At 40.5% G+C, this 22,234-nt stretch overlaps 1 long non-coding RNA gene across 7 annotated transcripts in view; it reads left to right on the top strand.

Annotated features, from left to right (window-relative positions):
- Positions 1 to 13,653, top strand: part of LOC106030738 (uncharacterized) — a 42,166-nt gene extending 28,513 nt beyond the window's left edge. For 2 of the 7 annotated variants that reach the window (XR_010830636.1, XR_010830633.1), the window contains 3 exons: positions 1,197 to 1,411; positions 1,766 to 4,194; positions 5,350 to 5,439. This is a non-coding gene — a long non-coding RNA (uncharacterized lncRNA). Of the gene's footprint in view, positions 1 to 1,196; positions 4,195 to 5,349; positions 5,440 to 9,543 lie in introns of those variants that run through there. The other 5 variants (XR_010830635.1, XR_001203922.3, XR_010830634.1 and 2 more) reach the window with 5 other exon arrangements.
- The last annotated feature ends 8,581 nt before the right edge of the window (positions 13,654 to 22,234 follow it).

Genomic DNA, 22,234 nt, shown 5'->3' with positions numbered 1-22,234 from the left:
GAGTTCCAGGTACTGAACTGTGCCTGCATTATGCATTACTGCAGATACAACCTTTCTGTGCAAATTGAAATTTTGCCTTCTCTCTCACATTTTTTAATGTGTACTCCTCTGACAAATCACATTCAGTACGGACGAAGCAAAACATGTATTTCCCTGCCCGCCATCACCACTCCTAACAAATAAATCCTCACAGATACTACCTTTCCTGATCTCTACCATCTTTGCCAGTCACATAGAATGACACTCTGAACATCCCCTTCAACTCTACACTCTCCCTCAAGCATCTATCTGTCTAGATGCATCAGTAACCCAACTCAACTTACACTCACAGTATGAGTATTAACAACTTAAATCATGAATAATAAGAATAAAATCATCTGGGAGTAGGGAATTTGAAGTGTAACTTGGAATGGGGAAGGCATTGAGAGCACAGGGAGAGCTGTATCATAGAAAGCATGAAACAGATTTATAGACTGTAACTAACATATGGTTAAACATGAACTTTTAGAAAGATGTGTGAATAGGTAACCAGGGACTACAGACAGGGACTTCCTTTTCAGGGACTTGACATCTCTGCAAATGACCCTGATCAATAGATGTAACTACCCCCCAATTTCTTTTCCCTCTGAGGAAAAAAAAAATGAAGTAGATAGACTTTTGATGTGTACATTTTCAAAAGAGATGAGGAACAACTGGAAGCAGTATAGAAAATAACTGTAAAAATATTCAAGGACAGAAGAGAATACCATAAAATAGTCTGTTTATCAAAGCTGACTGGATAAAAAACATGTAAATACCTTCATGTTACCTGATACTGAATGAAAAGAACACTTACCCTTGACAGCAGCTAAGAGGTGAATAGGAAGAACCTGTTCCAACCTGAAAAAATGTTAGAATGGCAAGGAGTGTTAAGATATTCGCTTCTTTTTTGTTTAACTGTTTCTGCTTTGTATATACTAGAATATTTTTTCACTAAAAGTACTTAGTGTCACATAGATAGCTTGGGTAGGCAACCAGAAAAGCAATGGTACTTTTAACACTGAAACAGTCATGCAAAATTAGTGTATAAATACAGAACAGCCTTTGTTTCTGAACATTGATGATTTGTTGGAAGTAATGCCCAGATAATTAATGTCACTTTAATCTGCTGCAGCCTTTACCTGCAGCTTGTGCCTACTATTTGTTTATCCTTCCAGGTGTCTAAAAATATGTGTTAAACACATAGAAAGCATGTGCTACATGGAAAGATTGCTGAAGATCTGGAATGTAAAGCCCCTAAGCCAATTGCTTTGCATTGTATCTCCATTTAATGCACCTGAAGTGAATAAAATTTCACCAGTGATGAATCTGGCTCAAGCTGTTAATTTGCAAAACAATGTGGACAAGGGAGAAAATAGCTCTTTTCCTGAAGGTATTTCCCGAAGATATATATTAAGTATCAAAGCATACCATAAAGAAAACTGCCTCACTGATTTGTTAACAGCATATAGTACAGTGCAATCTGAGCAGATACTAGAAAAATGAGGGAATTTTGGACTGTTTCATTTAGTTACTTAATTATAAGATATTTTTTTTCTTTGCCATGATGCCCTGCATCATGTAATGACTGTAACTATTGGATAGCATAGACATCACTCCATCAGGCACATATTCCACAGTAATTTTTACTGCAAAGATATTTTCCCTTTTTCTTTTCTTTTTTCTTTTAATTCTCCTTCAATCTTATTCATTACCACTGGTTCTGCCCTTTGTTCCACCTGTCCAGGTCTTTGAGGACAAATATCACCTACTCCCTTACTGAGGATACTGAAGGGTCCTAGCCAGGGTCCTAGAAACATCCCAGTTAAGTGCCTGGAGATAAGGAGGATGAAGCCTGGCTTTCATTTGCTCTCCAGTAAGTGTATATAATGCACATTCAGAGCAGAAGAATGAAGGGAGATGTAAACTTGGATGCACTCTACTGAAGTCAATAAATTCCATGGGGCCAGTATCTTACCCTTTCAAAAGTGTGGCTCCATTGATTCACATTACGATGAGGATCTTTCCCTGCATATTTTCATGGGCATTGAATAAAGTCTTCAGCTCTAAAAGAAGTGAATATTAGAAGTCTACAATTAGCACTGTAAAAAGCTTTGTCCTATTCGCATTGTCTGGCAGCAGCCAGCACAAATGTGTTTATTGAAACCCATTCCAGGGCATTGTAATTGTCCTTATTTAGGCAGCCTTAAAAAGGGAGCAATATATAATTCATGGCAATCTTTAAAAACTGGCTGACCAAGGCTCATGACAAATGCTTACAAATGGGGATTAAAACCTGAGTTGTCAGTGAGATAATTAGTTTATTCCAGCACACTGAAAGGCTGTGGTTGTGATGATGATGGGTGCCATCTGATGAGTAAGGAGTCATGTTACAACACAAGCACATGCTCCCTCTTCCCCTCCCCTCTCCTTCAGTATAGACCTTATTTAGCCAGCTATGATACTGCTTTTCAGAATGAAAAAAAAAAAAAAAAAAGAGTTGGTTTAACTCTGTTATTTTCTGGATCTTTTCAAATGGTGATTGACAGTCCCCATTTGGCTACAGTAGCATCCGAGACCACAGATGTCAAGGAGAAATATTTGCAAATTCTGTTCCCTCTCCTAAAGCAATTATTTTTAGTTTCTGACGAGCAGGCAACTATACCCAGATATTCAGAAACAGATTCCTAATGCAAAGGCTGACAGCAAATTGGCCATATTACAAAACAAATTGTACCCTCTGTCAGTAGGTTCCATACTCAGGATTTTCTTTCTGCCAGCACTGCTGGTCACACCGTGAGAAGACTGCAACTGGGTCATTGTTTCCTCATCATTTTTATATAGATCGGACAGCTGTGGAGGGAGAGCAGGAGGGGAAAATTAGGTAGCTCTTCTGCCGTAGCATAATGCAGAGCATAACATAATCTGCCGCTAGTCAGGAACGTATGCCGACAGAGGCTACAAGTAGGCTGAAGCTATCATCACACTAAATAACCTGTAACTAGGGACGCTTTTAAAGACAAACAGCTCAGTTTGCAAATTCTTATCCTGCAATCTGTGAGAATATAATACTGAAAATTAGACATATGATCGCTAGCAGCCATCTTACCATGTGCCTGATCCACAAATAACAGGAGAATGAAGACAACTGTGAAATAAAAATAAAAGTACAGCAGAACAGCAGAACAGCAACATTGCATTGTAGAATGTCAGCTGAGTTTGTCAAATAATCTTACTCTTTTTGTTCTTTATTACCTTCAATTCATCTAGGTTCGTAAATTTATTTTCTATATTATTACTTTCTATATTATTACTGTGCTTTGCGAGTCTTTTGCAATCAGTCAGTCACACGAAGAGTTATTACTGGATTTCTTATGACAGGCCGTAAGATACATAGCCCATTCTAGAGAGAGTAGAAATATAAACCAAGTATAGGAAAAATATTGTGATCCATTAAAAAATGCTTCCAAAGAAAACATTTTTCGTAAGCACTTAGCCTGCAGATGACAGTAACTCCTATTTGGAACAAAACTAATAAAGATACATTATGAGAAGTTAAGCTTCAGCTCCATAGCTGAAGTCCTTTGTGCTAAATGAAGTCAAAGCAAGCTTACTGTGACTGAGAGAGCTGCCTATGCAAAGAACAGGTCTAGTGAAAACAGTTTTCCCCAAATGAAGAAGTTAACGAGCAACAGAGGAACTAAAATGCATTCACTTCAAAATAAATACTAACTCATAGACCAGGAATCCAAGTGTGAGTAGTGCTAGATATGGAACTTATTACCCAAGTAAATGTAACATAATACAAAAGTGTCCCATGGAAAAGCTGAGATGTTATTCATGAAAATGAAGCTTACAATTTTTTAAGAAGTGCAAAAGGACAGCATGCATTTTATTGTTTTTCATGCCTGTTTAGGACAGTCCAAGGAAGAAGTATGAATTGTTTCAAATTTAAACCTTGTGCCATGCTTAATTATGTTTTATCTGCTGATGTGACTACGGCATTGAAGGCATCATAATGGAAATGTAGTGATACTTGTAAAACTGAAATTTATCCAGATCTCTGGCCATTAATACATTTCCTGTCACATGTATTGCTCCTGGTCTCACTAATTTCAGTCTTGGTGAACTTCCTCCTTTCATGACTGGTGAAGTGCCTGTGGCTGGATAACAGAGGTTAGTTATTTTCTAAATGTCAAGTTTTACAGAGCATAAATGATTACAGAATATAAGAAGCGTAGTGCATGCGTGTAATACTTTGATGTGTGCAGATTAAATATTTGATTAGATAAATCTTTTCCTGTTGCATCAAATGTTGCTTTGTTTTTTCTTTTTCTTTTTTTTTTTTTTTTAAATTGGATAGTTGCATTATTACATTTGTGATAATGAAAGCAAAGGCATTTCACTTGTGAACTTGGTCATACCTCCTCATAGCTCCTTTTACATGAGTTGCTGGCTGACCACATGACCCAGTATGTATCATGATGTACTTTTGATATGATAAGAGTGTATATGGAAACACTCACTCTTAGTTCGAGGAGATACTATCAATGTCCTTTTGCTGTGAGTAGATGTCTTGAAATGAACCTGCTAAGAGGTTTTCCTTGAAAGCTTAATTCTCAGAAACTGGTGACAGATTTCAGGTTTTATTTCATTAAGGAGGTATTTGTGTAGTTAATACTGCCACATCCTCCCTTTGGTCACACGCTAACATGACACTTTGTTGTGTGGGTAGCTCTCAGAAAGGGTCTGGCAGCAGTTTTATGGTAACCCCCTGTGCCAGCAGATGTGCTAAACTCAGCTCATGATGTTATGAAAGTGTGCCAGCCAGCTGGGGTTACAGGGGGTCGGTACTGGGCCAGGAGGTCTCTAAGCAAAAACGGTATTGGTGGAATCCGACATTTATGATCTTTGCAATAAAAGCCGATACCTTTTAAATTCAGAAGCTGAGTAGATTCAGGTAAAGCTTGGGTGTTTAATTGCTGAAATTTAAGCCTGGAAATTCTGTAGCCTGGCTAATTCCGTAGCAATATATGTGGAACTGCAAATAAAGACAGCTCAGTTACAAATGGCTGTCAGGCATGGCTTGCTTGCAATATTGAGAGTTAGGTAGAGATGGGTGATTGGCATGAGCTGCATATTTTTAGTTAATAAATGAAATATCCATATAATTACTGTTTTCACCTTTTTAATTGTAGAAGTGGTTGAAATAAGAAACAACCAGTTTTTTAAATGATTTTTTCATTACATTAATTAATAAACGGCTTTTAAAATTGATTATTCATAAGAAAATGGATCTGCTTGGTTGACTTTTTCCTTTTCTGTCTTCAGATTTGTCTTCAGGGCAAACATCTCTTCAGCTACACACCTGGCCTAGAAGAAACCTCACATTTCAAACTCAACTTGTTATGACAGTGCCTGGTATGACAATCCTGCTGCAAAGCAGGAGGTTTGACAAAGCAAATTGCAGTTAAGAAAAGAGCTAACCCTTCCAAGTCATTCTGCTGTTTCAAAGCAATTTTCTCTCAGTTCTAGGGGAAAAAGGTGTAATTTGGGTGTGCAAGGTTGGGAAATCTCTGTGGTATAATTCTCTGCCCAAGTCTATAGGTCTATGTTTTATTGTCATCTGCAGTAAGTCATGCTAGCAGTGCTGTCTGGGGCTGGCTTGCATCTCTGTACTGCCACCCTTACAGAGGGCTAATGGGAAGAAGGATTACTGAGGGTGGCATTGTGAAAGTGGAAAAAAAGCATTCCACAGGTACCTGGGTGTAGGAAGAACACCTGGCAGAGGTTTATGCAGCCTTCTGTCACTGTGTTTTCCTGTCTTTACGGGATCTTGTTCTGCTGGCCAGAAGAAAGACATAAGTCTTTGTATGCTAATCTAATCTAATGTTTGTTAACACCAACATTGTCAGTCCTCTGATGCATCTTCACATTTATGCACACATACAGGATGAAACAGATTCTGCTCTTTTCCATTTTGTCACACTTTCCCCTTGCAATGTCCTCAAATACTTTATAAACAAGATTGACCTGTTTATTCCAGTTTTTATATTCATCACAGGATAAACTGTGGCTCCATTGTATGTGGGGTGCAAAAGGGACATGGGAATGTTAGCTATGGACTCTCCACTTTGAATTACATGACTCAGGCCATCTTCTGTTCTCTATCAGAAACACAACAGGAGCTCTACAGCAGGAGCTCTGTCCTGTCTTGCCCTGCTCATCACACTCCCTATGGTCTGGTTGATGGACCAGGCAGGCTGTGGCAATGGGAAGTTACTGTCTAGAAACATAACAGTTCAATAGTTTCTTTCTACAAGAACCTGCCCTAAAGCAGCACAAAGGACATAAAATGCAATGAAATGAGTTTGGGGTTGGGGTTGGGGGCGGGGAGAGATAGTGTTTCCCTTTTAGGCTGTGGCATGAAAACAAACTGCTGTTTTTTCAGAGGGAACTTTGTGGCATATGTATTATCTTAAATATACATTTTTTCAAGACTTAGATTAAATAATATTTGAAGATAGTAAAACTGGCTCAAACTGATGTTCATAATACCCTTGCACAGTATCAGGAAATGAACATAACTCATGGTACAGGGGTACCACAGTAATGAAGACTTTAAGCGCTTCTGTATGGAGGCAGTAGGGCTTATGGGTCTGAACAGTCAGGGGTTGGCTCAGTGATCAGTAATGCAGTGGCTTGTTTTCAGATGTGCCAATGCCATGTCGTTAATGAGGTCTGGGTTCTTGCTTGCCAGGTTGGTGAGCTTAAATGTGTCTTGTCACTCTGTTTGCCCCTGGTAGCACTGATACTGCAAGCCCTCGTCCCTCTTGGCAGAGAGAATTGTGTCCTGAGGGAATATTTTAAAGAAAGGCTGAGGCGGAGAATAGCTTTCTAGTACTATAGCTATTTCACGGGAATACTAAAAATAATGGAATCATAGACAGCAGGAGTGGAAGAGGTCTGTTAAGTCATCTAAAATGTAACGATCACCTCTCCCATGTGTTTTCTGTAATATTGGCTGGTCTTACATTAATGTGGTAGTTTCTAAACTAAAAGCAAACTAAAACCACCTTTCCCCCATTCACTCTCTTCCACCTCCTTGCCCCCAGCGTCACAGGGAATGGGGGGATGGGGGCTGTGGTGGGCCTCTGACGCTTCTTCACGGTCACTCTCTGCCCCTGCTCCACGTGGGGTCCCTCCCACGGGATGCCGTCCTTCCCGAACTGAGCCTGAGGGAGCTGCCCACAGGCAGCAGCTCTTCAAGAACTGCTCCCACATAGCTCCGTACCACGGGGTCCATCCCCCAGGAGCAAACTGCTCCAGCACGGGTCCCCCACGGGCGGCAGCTCCCCCCAGACCCCCTGCTCCTGCGTGGGCTCCTCTCCACGGGCTGCAGCTCCGGCCCGGGGCCTGCTCCTGCGGGGGCTCTCCATGGGCCGCAGCCTCCTCCAGGCCACATCCACCTGCCCCACCGGGGGCTCCTCCACGGGCTGCAGCGTGATCTGCTCCGTGTGGGACCCCTGGGCTGCAGGGGGACAGCCTGCTCCACCAGGGGCCTCTCCACAGGCCGCAGGGGAACTGCTGCTGCGTGCCTGGAGCACCTCCTGCCCTCCTGCTGCACTGACCTTGGGGTCCTGCAGGGCTGGGTCTCTCACACTTTCTCACTCCTCTCTCCCAGCTGCTGTTGTGCAGCAGTTTTTTCCCCTTTCTTCAGTCTGCTCTCCCAGAGGCCCAACCAGCGTCGCTCCCTGGCTTGGCTCTGGGCAGCAGCAGGTCCCTTTTGGAGCTGTGTGGAGCTGGCTCTGATCTGACATGGGGCAGCTGCTGGGCTGTGCTCAGAGAGGCCACCCCTGCAGCCCCCTGCTACCAAACCCTTGCCACATAAACCCAATACAGTTAAATGTCACAAGCTTACAACTTTTACTATAATTCAAGCACAACCCTCATAGATAAGAAGCTTCTCCAGATGTATGTGCCATTTCCCCAAATTCAGTTAAACACTTATATACTCAGAGCTTAAATTCAATTACCATTAAAGGGAAATATATCTCTTAAGCTGCAATCATGTTCTTAGAAATCTCTTATCTATTTCTTTATTTATTTTAAGAAAATGTCCACCTTTAGGAAACAAGGCCACAAAGAGTATAGCTTAAGTATAGCAGTTACAACAATATAAATGTGAATCTAAGAAATCCCAAAGAAAAAAAATAGCGGGTCTGAATCAACACATGCTTCTTAACTGGAAATCAGTCCTCACTTTCTAGTGTTAATTATTTTGAGTCACCATTGTGCTTCATTTCCATAAAAAGGGGATAAGGAAGGTTACAAATCTGTGTTGTCTACTCTGAGTGAATTCTCATTTCAAAGCTCTCCAGCCTACGGTATTTAAATGATGCCATCACTGAATATTTTTCCCCAGTCAAGAACTCAGCCTAATGAGCCAAGAAGAGCACATGCACATGTTTAGTCCCTAAGAAAGGATATTTATGCTCAAAGAGACCTATGGAGCTCAGAAAACTATACAATCACCACTTAAAAGTATGCAGAGCTGACTCAAAACAGCAACTTTCTCTGGTGATGCACATAGTAAGAACTGCTTTGAAAGCAGCTCCTGTAAACCACTCTTCTGTTCTCTTTTGCTTCCCATACATTTCCTTTGTGCTGTGAATATTACAGTGTTGAACAAGAAGCAACAAGAAGCAACTCCATGATAGATATTTTAAGTCAGAAAGCAATTTCTAAGCAATTTTCACGATTTTTTTTCTTTTAACAGTGTTACTTACACGTGAAGGAATAGATTCTATTTTTCAGTTATACCACCATAAACATCCCACAAATTTAACTTGATTTACCATGGTTTTGCATACACAAACACATAGTTTGGTGGAATATTTACCAAATGTGGAGAGGGTTAAGTAAGACATCCCAAAGTTGAAAATGAGCTTGAGCTATTGAGGTAACTAGATACTCTATACATAAGAATATCCTAAATAGCATTCTTCTCATTTCTTACAGAGAAGGTAAAAGGGCATACTTAGTAAGAATCAGCAATTGAAAGAACTGGTTGCTGAAACATATACAAAGTTGTGAAAAGCCCTCATCCATATATTCAGCTGTAGTTAGGGGCAACATTAGAATAGGAAAAAAGTCATTTTGTGGTTTAGTTTAGTACCACCTGAATGCCAAAGAAATTCCCAGAATGTCTGAATGCCATATGCAGTGCTCTTGTAGGCTCACTGTTATCGTCCTGAGAGACCGTTAAAGCATTTTGATATTTCCAGGATGCAGGAAAGTTGTGTTTTGTGAGAGAGAAGGTAGTGGCTTTCTTTCTCCTAACAGCGTTGCTTACGCTTGCTGTCAGCTGGGTCCCTAGCATGCAGGGGACACTTGGCCACATGAAGAGATATTTCCTCTTTATGTCACCTTGCACTGGAGATGGCATACAAACCAGTTGTTTTAAGGGAATAAAACAGTTGATTTATAATCGGACAAGGTAATGGCCCTTTCTTTTTCTCACAGAAAACAAAGACCAAAGAGGTTCCAACATCTTAGACAAGATTTTCTCAGTCTGAAAGCTTTGAGAGGGTGCCAGTTCTGAACACTTGTTTTGGGGCTTTTTATCTACGAGATCTATTCTTCTTCTTGTGAAAGAAGTGAAAAGCAAATAATAATAAAAGATTTTCATCTGAAAAAGACATGAGCACAAGTTAAACAAATGAGTATTATTCTTTTGATTAGCTCTCATTTGCTACTGAACTGTGAATTTGCTGCTTCGTTAAACATGAGGTGAACAAAGGGAAGCCTAATTAAAGGTTGTTACCTCTCCATATCATTGGTGCCTAAAATCTATCATATCTCTACTCCCTGTTAGATAATGCATTATAAAGAACTGATCACTGTTTTTGTCTCAAGGCCCAAATATGGTATGCTGGGTCATATGCTAAAAACGTTTGTCATAGATATGGTAATTACACTTCAGCAGTAAGCTACCTTATTGTCATTTTAGTTATCTCACAGGACTGAAAGCATAGCCCAGTCCTGCTGAAATTAATGAAAGTTTTCTGTGAATGAAAGAAGGAGCAGATCTGTAAGGAAGAACCGTCCTGACATACAACACAACATATAGGTTGAAAATCAGGTTATTCACTCATGCCTGGGGTGAACACGCGAGCTTGTTAAATCCCAGCGGAGAAAAGCAGCCTTGATACAACTGAAGAATGCTTCGTCTGCTGTGCACAGGACAAGGCATCCAGCCGACAACATATTTCTTCCAAGTCATCAAGGCTAAACAGCCTGTGAACTAGGAGGGCAGCTCCGTGCGAAGAGACCTTTCATACAAACATCGTACCCTAACATATTGGATTAGCTAGCCAGCTCTAAGCCCAGCTTTGAAAGCCAATTTCGTCTCTAGCTACAATGCATATTAAAAATTATACACATACATGTAAAAACACACAGAATCACATGTAGATTTTCATGTATAGCAAGTATGTATTTTAATGTATATATCCACAGCTAGACATTGGTTGTGTTTCAGTTTCCAGGCTTTGTCACATGGTCACATGCAGAGAAGCTATGATCTTTGCTATGTTTTACTTTCTGTGTTCAAATTCCCTGGTAGTCTTGACTGAGGAGAAATAAAACTTCTTCCACCTTTAATATTTGGAATATATTCAGCAGTCTACTTCTTTTCCAAGAACTGTTGTCCCACTCTATCGGGGATGTCAAACAAAAGCCAGGGGTGAGTGACTTGTAAATAAGTACATTTGCAGCAGGCAGAAAACAGTCAGTAGCTTGTCCTTGCAGGTCCTTCAAGGAGACAAGCTCTTAAGTTACCCAGTTACTTAAACAGTGGCCTGCTGCTTTCAGGCCAAAAATAAAATAAATAAATAAATAAATAAATAAATAAATAAATAAATGAATAAATAAATGTGGCAGTTCAGGATGTTATTGAGAAAAAAAAAAAAGAATTTTGCTAGGATACAAAAGAAACAGTGAGTATATGACTTGGTTCTGCTATGTTTTCTGGACCTATTTTCACCAATAATTAGAGGTGTACCTGCAGCTCAGATATCATGGGTATGTTCTATATCCTTTTATTCCGGAACAGCATGAAGTCGGCACAGTTTTCTAGTGAATCTGGCCAACAGAACTGTTTATATGTTTATGTAGTTACTTACACTTGAGCAAAATAGGAGTGGAGAGCAGCAGAAGCCAGAGCCGGTACATTTCAGCCAATTACCCAAAGCTGCCAGCATCCCAGGAGCAGGTCTGTGCAGCCTGAGTTGCAACATTAGCTACTTCAAAAGCATCAGGTCTTTTGTAAGCCACACTGGACTTAGTAGACAGTTGCACTTGAGCACAGCAAATCCAAGAAGTCAGATGCATCCAACGTGCACTGAACTCGAATCAGGTCCAGTACAGAGTCCTGTGCTTGTATGCTATGGCTTTATGTCCACAATTTCCAAGGAGATATAAATTACTGCTAGACATAAGGATCTTCTGCTATAACTCATAGAGTTTTCTGCTCTGATGATGTTCCTTTAAAGATTGTTGTAGCTATCAATTAGGGATTTCAGGTATGTCTATATTTTATATCATGAATAGCATTAATTGTGTTTACTCCAAGAGGATTAGAAAAATATATATATCTGCTTTCACACTTACAATCAATTAAGCTCTGTGCCTCAGTGATGTTTATTAGCTTGGGCTAAACATCATATAATATGGTTAGATAGTTTCTTCTCAGAAAATGGACAAATGCAAGCTTATACTTGGCCAAAGAAGGTGGTATAAACTTACACGGTTTCTCTCAAAGAGCTTCAGATATGGTCTGGTCTATATGCAAAAGGTTTTGAGAGTAGGATACAAATAAACCTCAAAGTGATCAGTCTTAATCCAATATCAGAGTGGCTTTTTTGGTCTGTTTATGCCTCTTAAGAAGAGGTTTAAGTTAAATTGAAAAGCCATGCTTAAAGTAGAGCAAAGCTGTTTACACTGGGGATTATACTAGCATAGCTTCACCTAGACAGCTATATCAGCATGGCGGATAAAATGTAGACAAAGTCTGCAGATGTAATGTGATAAAAATGTAATAGGTTATAGGAAGGAGAGGAAGAAGGACAAGAATAACAACAATTTGCTGTTTGTATTTTGCAAGCTTTGAACATTTTTTTTTTAAGAAATAAAAACATTTTTCTCTTTCCTGTTTCTATGTGAAAGACTCAAACAGACAATAGGAGAAAATAATCCTGTGAGGATTTAGGAAACTACATTGCTGACGATATAGAAAAAGCTGCCAAATTCAGGAAATAAACAGGCTGAAATAAACAGAAAAACAATATTTTATTTTCTCAAATCTCTTCCTTTTAAAGTAATTTTTTTCTCATAACAACCACATGCAAAACTAGTTCAGACAGAAATGTTACTGGTAAATCCAGGTTGCTTCAATGAAAATACATTATGCACAGCCTTTTACATCTGTGGCACACTTCCCTGGAAAGCATTTGCCCCTTCTCTCGCCAAGTGAACTCAAGCAAGCTGCATGTTGTTACGCATGCTATCTTAGCCGGCACAAGAGCGTAGCATTTACGAGTCTCCAGATAGGGGCTTAAAAGTTTGAGACGACAGTTTTCGTTTTCAGCAAAGATGGTGCCAGCTGGCCAGCTCTCGGGATTTCCCCTGTCAAGTGATCCACGAAGCAGCAGTGTTGGCACCAGCTGCACAGGAAACCACATATACCTGTGCCCTTGGAGGGAGGTCAAGTGCCTCACTGACAGCCTGCGGCAGGCATAAAAGAAAGAGTGGGAATGCAAAAAGAAAAAGCAAGTGATCGCTCCCAGAGAGAAACTGGGAGGGGAAAAGGTGAGTGCTGGGTTCAACAGCGTGTCCATCACCTTTATATATATGAGCTGGCCCTGTGAAAATGGAAACAGCTCAGCACTGCTAGAACTGGCAATCCTTGTGTTTTATTTCAGTCTCTGAGTACAATTAATAGGTCTGAAAAGCATAGTGTTATTGTTTATTGACTATGTTGTACTGTCTACTGCTGAAATGAATTGCTTTCTAAAATTATTCAAATATATTCAAACCAGATATAATGGAGGGACATGGCTTACAGACTCCTGCAATGATGATTTCCCCCTGGTGACATTCATTGCAATATCAGAGAGTTGGTACTTCACAGCTGAGCCCATTTTCACAACCCTCCTGCCCTGGGCAGAGCTCACTCATGCCTGCACTGCTTTTGGGTTCGGTGCAAAAGAAAGGCTGCAAGCATCAAGTCTCTAGGACTGGATCAGCTGGCATGCTGAATGAGCTCACTTGCCACTGAACAGAGCTCCTGCTCTTGGCCATGGCCTCTCTGCTGCCCATGTCTATGGTAAGGCAGCCCAGCCTCCAGCCACTGAGTGTCACTGAGGGTGAGAAGCCTTACCAAGCTCAGACTTTGGCATTTTCACAGGTTAGATCAAGAATTCTAAGATTTGAAAATAATGTTTGAGAAATAGCACAGAAACACCATTTCTCAGCAAGGACTGCTCCTGGCAATGTGTCTGACGGATGTTCTGAAGCAGAATAAGCAGCATTCAGCCTGTCCCGACCATCTGCCCAAGTCCTGTTTTCTTTTCCTCATTCAGTTCCATTGGAAAATATCAACAAAAAGTACATTTTTTCTTAACCAAGAAAGATTGTGTGTTGGTTTGTACTGAAACTCATGAGTCCTTTGTATTCTGGGAGAATACAGATGCAGCATAATGAATGGTAACCATTTGAACTCTCCGAGATAAACTGCTCCAAAACTTGATAAGGGCTCTTGAACTATGTGCATGCTATGCACAGGACTAATCTGGCAATTGGATAAATCTTGTTTCTGCTCAATTACAAAATAAAGGCAACACAGGAGATGTATTCAAGATATAAAGCAGTGATTTGGGAGCAGATGGAAATCTGAGCAAGTATTGAGTTACGGACTTTCTTTTTTTTCCCCTGTGAGTTTTGTGTGATCATAGAAAATCTTCCTAAGGAAAAATCTAAGTTAAGGTATTGTTAGCTAAGCAAAACACAGAGAGACAAAGCACAGGTTGTTATTTATTTGTAGCTGTTTATGGTAGCACCTTGGGGAACAGCCAACCATGAAGACACTATTGCACTGTCCAGTGAACAAATACATAGACAGACTCCTTGCTGTAAACAACTAATGCTGGAAAGAGTGAATTGCTCAAAGTGTAGAAAGATGTAAATGTTGTTATCATCCCCTTTTTTATGAGAATGCTGAAGACAGTTATGATTCAAATCCATTTTTTTTCTCAGTCTTTTAAATAAGTTTATCTTTCATTGCTATGGAGATAAATCGTACAGCTTTTAGCTTAAATCAAAGCCAAATATGTATGGGGAAAATCATTGCAGCCTTGATAGCATTGCTTTCTTAAATATTCTGTTCTGTTTCAGTTATTCACTTCCTCTCTGAAATTCCTTTTGACTATTTCTATTTGAAATGTATACTACATGATTGAAATTTATTTCACCTGAAAATATGGCTTTGTGTCCATTTGTGACAACTGGGAGTGTCTGTTGCTCCTTAGAGTGAATATTTCTGTATCTCACAAATGTCTACTTCATCTGGCAGGAATCACTGGAGGAGATCACCACCCTCCATGAGTACACTGAAAGCCTGTGTTCCTGTGTTAGTAGCCTAGACTATCATGGTTTTTGTTTGTTTGTTTGTTTGTTTGTTTAATAGACCTAAAATGAATTCCCATAAAGGTCTTACTAACTTTTCTGGTACACCCATCAACTCCTAAATCTCATGAAAGAAATGTTTAGTTAAACCTACTGAAGGAAGGGAAGATGATGTCTAATGGAAACAATATGACAGATGGAGGCCATGGTATCTGGTGGAGACATTACCACTGAGATTTAGCTGTTAACGAAATTTTCTGATTCTGTAGTGGCAGGTGACAGGATAAAATGTGGTGGCACCTTCTAACAATGGGCAGATAGTATAGCATCTGACCATGTTTAATTGTCTACCATGTCAATTAAAATATGAGATAAATGTTATAAATATCTAAAGTGTGGGAGGCAAATGGACAGGGCCAGGCTCTTGTCAGTGGTATGCAGCAATAGGACAAGGGGCAATGGTCAAAAACTGGAACACAGGAAGTTCCACACAAACATGCTTAAGAACTGCTTTACAGTGAGGGTCACAGAGCACTGGAACAGGCTGCCCAGGGAGATTGTGGAGTTTCCTTCTCTGGAGACATTCAAGACATGGCTGGACACTTTCCTGTTCAACCTACTGTAGGGAACCTGCTCTTTGCAGGAGGTTGGACTTGATCATCTCCAGAGCTCCCTTCCAACCCATATGATTATGATTCTATGTTTCTGAAAAGAAACTGTACCAGGTTTATTCCCTCACAATGAGGCCAAACTGGATCATTCTGACTAGGTCAATGCCTACAGTTCCCCTTATCCTCCAAACCAGAACAACCACCTGGAAACTTAGTACTGGGGATGGCTCCTCATCCATGCTGCCCCCTGAGCTGTGTTCAGCAGTTATTTGGTAAAGCGATGTTTGGTGCAAGCCAAAGCTGCACCAGAAACTGCTCTAGCAATTTTATGGTAGGGGTGATTGAGGGCCAATGCCCAGACTGTTTCCTGGCCATGTTTAATTTGTTAGAGTAGAGATAGCCTTAAGGTGCAATTCATCTCCTTCCAATATAGACATCAAATGTAGCTGAATGTTTTTTAGACTGCGATCTGTGGACCATTTGGTGATCTGTAAGACATCACAAGGTGATTTCACAATTGTTTTGAAGCAACTTCAAAAGCTTTTAAATATAAATGCACATACATATATTTCCAGGCATGCAAGTAAGAAAACAAAATGGGGAAAAATAAAAGTCACTGTAGACTCTTCCCAGGGTAGCGGTATTTTATTCACATATAAATGAAAACCATCATGGCAGTACTGTACTAGATGATCCTTGGCATAATTTCAAACAGGTTATCTGGAAGTAGGGTTAAAAAGAGTTGAGGAACAGTGGGCTAGATGACCCCTTAGAGTCCAGCCAGACTTATGACTGTGTTCTGCTTTAAAGGCTGTGCAAATGCATTACCTTGGGTGGGAGATGGTTTTACAATTTTGTAAAATCCATGTATTTCTCACCTGTACTTACACATAGGCAGAAGCAGGAGGTAGATGGAAATAAATATAATTATGGGGTTGAACTAGAAATTAACAATGCACCGGTACCATGATACTTCTGCTTATTCTAGGTATATATTGTACTATAACAGTACATTTTATTACTTTTTTCAGCTATGGTACCAAGATGCTAGTCGTATCATTCTGTGAACCCATTCTGTGCTATTGCCTTGAGTTTCTCATGCACAGCTCTGTCCCCTCCCAGACTAGGGCAGTCTTACTTCCATAGGGTCTCTATGGAGCAGAGTCCAGGATCAGGGAGATAACTAGTGGAGCTTTTTAGCCCAAAGGTAAGAATGAAGAATGAAAACAGTCCTTGTACTGTAGGATAATAGGTGAAGAGCAGAAAGTCGTGGAATTGCAGCTGGTGAACAGACATTTTGCAGGAGCAGGGAATCAAAGCTGGAAACTCAGAGCCTTTTTGCACAGCAATTTCTATCATAGAATTAAGTCCACCATATAAAGGTCCTAGTCCCCAGCAAGATCCAGGTAGCTGAGGAATTGAAATTTTTCAGGGTAAAGAGACACCCTTGGTCCTCCAAGATACTGCTGCCTCCCCAGATACAGAAACATCTTTGTTCTATTGTACCTTGGTACTTTTTAAGACCAGTACTGGGAAAGGTTTAAATGAGATCATTTCAGGTTAAATTTAGGTTCAGCAGACTTGCTTTACCTGAGATGTCCCTGATAGACCCATGTACCACACTTGTCCAGTTTGCACTGCTGTGTTTGTGAGAGATTCACTTAGACATTAATCTTTATGTGAATTTATCCTTTTTGTGGTCTGTTCCAATGTCATCTGAAAAGTTCTATTAACTAATTTGGACATCAACGAGTTTATCTATGCCCTATAATAGGGTTTTGTAGAAAATGTATTTTTTTCGGTGTGTTAGGAATGTCATGTTTTAATCAACGTCTCTTTGAATGTTAAATCTAATGAAGGCTGTAAGTAAGTAAGAGACTATCAATGTGCACAGAGGGTTGCTATGGAAACAACGGCGCTCTGCTGGGTGCTCCACACTGGCAGCTCAGCCCGGTACGGCCTAGTGCACACGACGTAGGCCTCTAAGAGCATTTCAGCAGTTAGACCAAGAGTTTTTTGAAGCTCAGAGAACAGAGCTGTGTGCGGGTTTGGGGGAGGCTTGTAGGGTGGCCACACTGTGTTGTGAAAGTAGGGGGGCAGCTGGTGGAGTCACTCATGGAGCTGGTGCAAGGTGAACCCTCACTGTCCAGGGATGGGTGTAATAGCCCTCGTGGCCACAGGCTGGACAGTCCTGACTGCACTTCAAGGAGAGGAGGCTTCAGAAAAATTATCTGCACTGGTCCAGACTCATAGCCCCTGAAGCTGCTGGGGGAGAAGGGTTTAGGACCCATGGGATAGAGAGGAGCCTTTTCATGCAGAGGATCCTGGTGAAGACAGGAAAGCCATCCTGGCAACTTGGAGGGTAATGCTGGCCACTGCGGTGAGCACTGCTGGTGTCTCAGATGCTCTCTCTGTGATCACTGTGCATTTCAGTACTCATGCACTGATATACATTGCAGTGTTAGCTCCTCAGGAGCCTACCTTGTCCTGGTTCCTGGCATCCATGGGGAGTCCACAGAAAGTCAACCCACTGACTGAGAGAACTGTGGAAGAAAGCCAAACTCTTACAAAGAAAATGCAAAGTGTTTTTTTTTTTTCTTCTTATTCTGAATAAGCAAATTATAGGACATTGTTTTAGGTTATTTAAATTAAAGATATTTTCAAAGTGCCATTTATTTCTTTATTGTCCATCCTGTTTCATTTCCTTGTTACAGTTTCATATGGTTCAGATAATATAACTTCATTGAAAGCTCTTTGGGACAGGGATCATTATTATATTTATAGTGCTACATGATCTCAGTTCCTACATAAATCTTGTAGTCACTGTTGCACTATATATGCAGTAGTAATAGCCAGGACTGTCTACTAAGTGTTGCTTATTACATGTGTCCATTCACCCCTTGATGCTCCTGGGTTTGCACGAAGTTCTTTTATTCAGCCTTCAGCAGTACAAGGCAGTGCAATCCCAATTTAAAAAGAAAAAACAAGTTTTGATTGTAACTTCCACAAACACTGGACACATTACTTTCATTAGGACATGAGGAGTATTTAATACATTTCAAGTCACAGGGAAATGAGCCTTCCACTTTCAAGCGTGTAAAGCAGCAGAGTGAAAGTGGGCATATTTCAAACAGACGTGAACACTCTCTCAGGCTCGCTCTCTCTGCGTTGGCTCTCAGCCACAATTTTAAAGCAATTTGCCCTAATCTGCCATATGGTTTTCTTTCTTTGCATTTTATAAAACTGCAGGGCTAAGTGAATGTGCCTCTTCGATAGCACTGACACAAGCCTGATTTAATTTAGACTTCCGTATTAACATACCAGCTAAATCAGTGCTGCAGCCTAAGAGGGAAACCTCAGTGCTGTGCACAACAGAGCTGCAATTAGTTTCCGAGTGGCACTAGCCTACAGCCCTTGAACTGGTTCTTCCTTGTTATTATTTCTAGAGGTCGGCCCAGAAGAACATATAGTCCACTTCAGCAGCATGTGACCCCCGCTCCCCTCCCCGAATCAAATCAGGCCTCCACTGAGACATTCTTCAGGCCTGAAATCACTTCCAAACAGCAGACGGTCTTAGTAAATCTGATTCATCATGTGAAAGATCTATATGCCTGCTGTATGAAAAGCATCTCTGACTGAGACTTCCAACAAGCCCTGGCAGTGAATCCTTTTATTCAAGGAGTCCGTGCAGTACACTTTTATATCACAGATGGCTCCAGGACTCAGAGACAATTTCCTTAAATAGGCTCCCGCACAAGGCTTGTCTACACATTTTACTTTGGAATTTTAAGCCTGTAACAAGAATGTGACATGGTTCACTAAACATACACTCTGTGTGCTTTTTAGGCACAAAAATTGCTCCTTAAGCTGCAGTGGGGACTGCTCCCATGCCTCATGCCCATGTGCATTCATTTGCACATTGGTTTATTCGCTTTTCTGGATCAGTTGCTATGTGCATCGCACAGTACCTAGCTAGCTCTGTCATGCCATGTGTAGCCTTTCTCATGGACAAAACTTAGCTGATCTGCTCCAGTACACTGTAATATAAACAGCAACCCCAGCAGGAGGCATTAAATGATGCAGCCCTCCCCCTTCCACAAGTATCATCAGAGGATGCTGAATGACAGTGCTGCCAAACAAAGCTGGGATATAGGCAAAAAAGGGAATTCTTCCCTTTAGACCTAGAATTTTTGAAGGCAGGGATTATTTCCGAACCTGATAGGAAACAAACAAACAAACAAACAAACAAACAAACAAAGCAGCTGTTTAAGAATTAGGTAAAATTCTAGATACCTGGACAAAAAAAATGCACTTACACTGTTTAGTTCACTTCAAAGTGGAGACATCCATGCTATTTTGTTTTGTTCAACAGGCTTTCAAACTGGGAGTCTTTATAAAAACCTTTCAGTTACATTTTTGCTCAGCCCTCCACACTCAGTCTTCCCCATAATGAACATCTTTGTCAGCTGTTGTATTTTTATACAATCCAGAAATGAAATGTTTACCAGATCTCAGAACATTTGTGGCAGATTTACCAATTTTTTTTCATTTGCATTTTGTTTCTGTATTTACCTTTTATTAAAAGCAGAAGTTAATATTGTGCTTCCCAGGCTCTGATCATTGTCTTTGATATATATATTAAAAAAAAACGTGCAGGGAAAAGTTGTTGTTAAAATTATTTATATGCAGGACACATGTAAACCTTATCCTCTCATCTTAAAGGGTGCTCTTCCACACATCCTTGAAGGAGCTATCAGATGCTGTGGCTGCTCCACATGCAAATGGCACAACACAGCTCATTGCACCATGGGGATTTAAGCGCTATTTGAGTTCACCGCTGAGCAGAATGGTTTGTTCAGCCCAGCTTGGATTGCTCCTTAAAAAAGCCCCATGGAATTCTAAACTCTACCGAGGCAAAAAAAAAAATAATTTATATATAGATATATATATTTTGAAATTGGAACAATATCTGTGATTTCTACTTGTTTGCAATTTGGAAATTCCAGTAAAGAAAATTGAAAAAAAATATATATTTCCAAGTAGTTTATTTATGTAACTATTTGCCATTGAAAAAATGTCAATGGTTTGCTCCAAAGGGCAAGAAGTCTTTTCATAGAGACAAAGCAATGCTAGAAATTACTACATAAATATTAAAAATGTTTAATACAAAAAATTAAATAAAATTAAGTGAGAAAATGAATGAAGGAGATGAAACAGCTCAGTCTGACACTTTTTGATTGACAGCTAAACTATTTTCAGAGAGCTTTCCAGACTGACATGTACCTGCCTGGTTATATCGTTCTCAAAATCCTCAGCTTTGGGGACTAAAATGTCCTCAGGATGAGGAGGGCATTGAAACCAGGTCTGCACTTCTTGGCAGAGTGCTCCATGCGCTTGGGCTTTGATGCTAAGAAGAACAGTGGTTACTGGCTGCCACAATGACTCAGACTTGCTCACTGAGTCTTTACTGTAAAAATGGAAAAGGGGAAGCCCCACACAAATCCCAGATAGTGGGACCACCCCATCCCTTCCAGTGGGACCAGCACTGAGTTACTCTGTGCTAGTAAGAAACAAGGCTATGGGCATGTTCCTGCCCTGGGGCTCCAGGTTTCCTCTGGGCCTATGAGCAGAGGTTTGGCACACAGGAACATGTTGCTTGCAGAGAAAAGTACACTGCATGACAGTCTTGGAAGCACCTCAAGTGTTGCTGACCTAAGTCAGTAGGACTATAGTTCTCAAAAAAATGCTACACGAACTGACCAGGCTGAATCATGGCCACGCAGTTCTGTGCAGACACAGCTACAGATCTTTTCCGAAGACACTTCACTGCTCATCCAACTCAGTGGTTGACAGCAGTGCACAGCTGCATTCAAACTGAAGACAGACACCCAGACCCCTGACTGACTGGACAGGGAGCACAACACTCCAAATTATTCTGAGGTAAGTAGACACAAAACCATTTACTAAACCATTTTAGTGAGGTTAGAGAGAGTTAGAGAGCTATCTGTTTGTAAGATAGAACAGGGCTACCTTGAAGGTTTAGAATGCTTTTCACTGGCCCAGAAGAGCATCTTAAGGCCCTGGTTAAATAAGATTCATGCTTATCTTTAAGCCCTCAGCAGCTCCGCTGAGGTGAGTGGGTCTATCTGCCTCCTTAATTCCAGGCGTGTACTTCAACTTCTGTAAGTCAAGGCCTGAAGGACATGAAAGAGTTAACAATGTCTATTAAAGTGATGACAAAGGATAGTTTTGGCTATCTTCATATAGTGCTTAGATATTCCATCAGACAATTCTTTGATGTCTCAAACTAACAACACTTGGAAACAGCTGAGGTCATTTTCATCCTGGAACAAAGATGCATTCTCAAGTCATTTCAAGTAGATGAGGTAGAAGTAGAATCAGTACCAAAATACAACTGATTTCAAACTCCTTGGAGAATATAGCAACGGGAGATGGAGATTAGAAATCATAAGATGGAAAATTAATAATAATATTTATTAAAATGTAAGTACCTAATGCTGCATCTTACTTCTAAATAAAGCATGACCAAAAAACAAGTTCCAGAAGTGGAGAAGTCATCTTTCCTGCTGTTCCACCGCCAACTCAGCACACATGCTGGCATAGCTTGGCCCATGCCAAAAGTTCTCTTCAAGACAGCCCTTCAAGTCACTATAGGAACTCCAGATTTTTCTCTTTCCACCTTACACTGTCATGCGGGACTATTCAGGCAGACTTTGCATCCTTAAACACCCCTACATGCCACCATGCTTCATCGAGTTTGTGTAAAACAAATATTGGTTTCATGGTACAAAACCAGCATATGTCCACATTATTTCAGGTACTCTCAATTGAAAAACAGGCACTCTAGATACAGGATCAGTTCTCGGGGCTCTGAGAAGACTTAGGGCCAAGGTCTGCAC

Source organism: Anser cygnoides, chromosome 3, assembly GCF_040182565.1.
Source record: "Anser cygnoides isolate HZ-2024a breed goose chromosome 3, Taihu_goose_T2T_genome, whole genome shotgun sequence".
Lineage (NCBI taxonomy): Eukaryota > Metazoa > Chordata > Aves > Anseriformes > Anatidae > Anser > Anser cygnoides.
The sequence above is the reverse complement of the archived record's forward strand: the minus strand, read 5'-3'. Positions and strand labels throughout refer to the sequence as shown.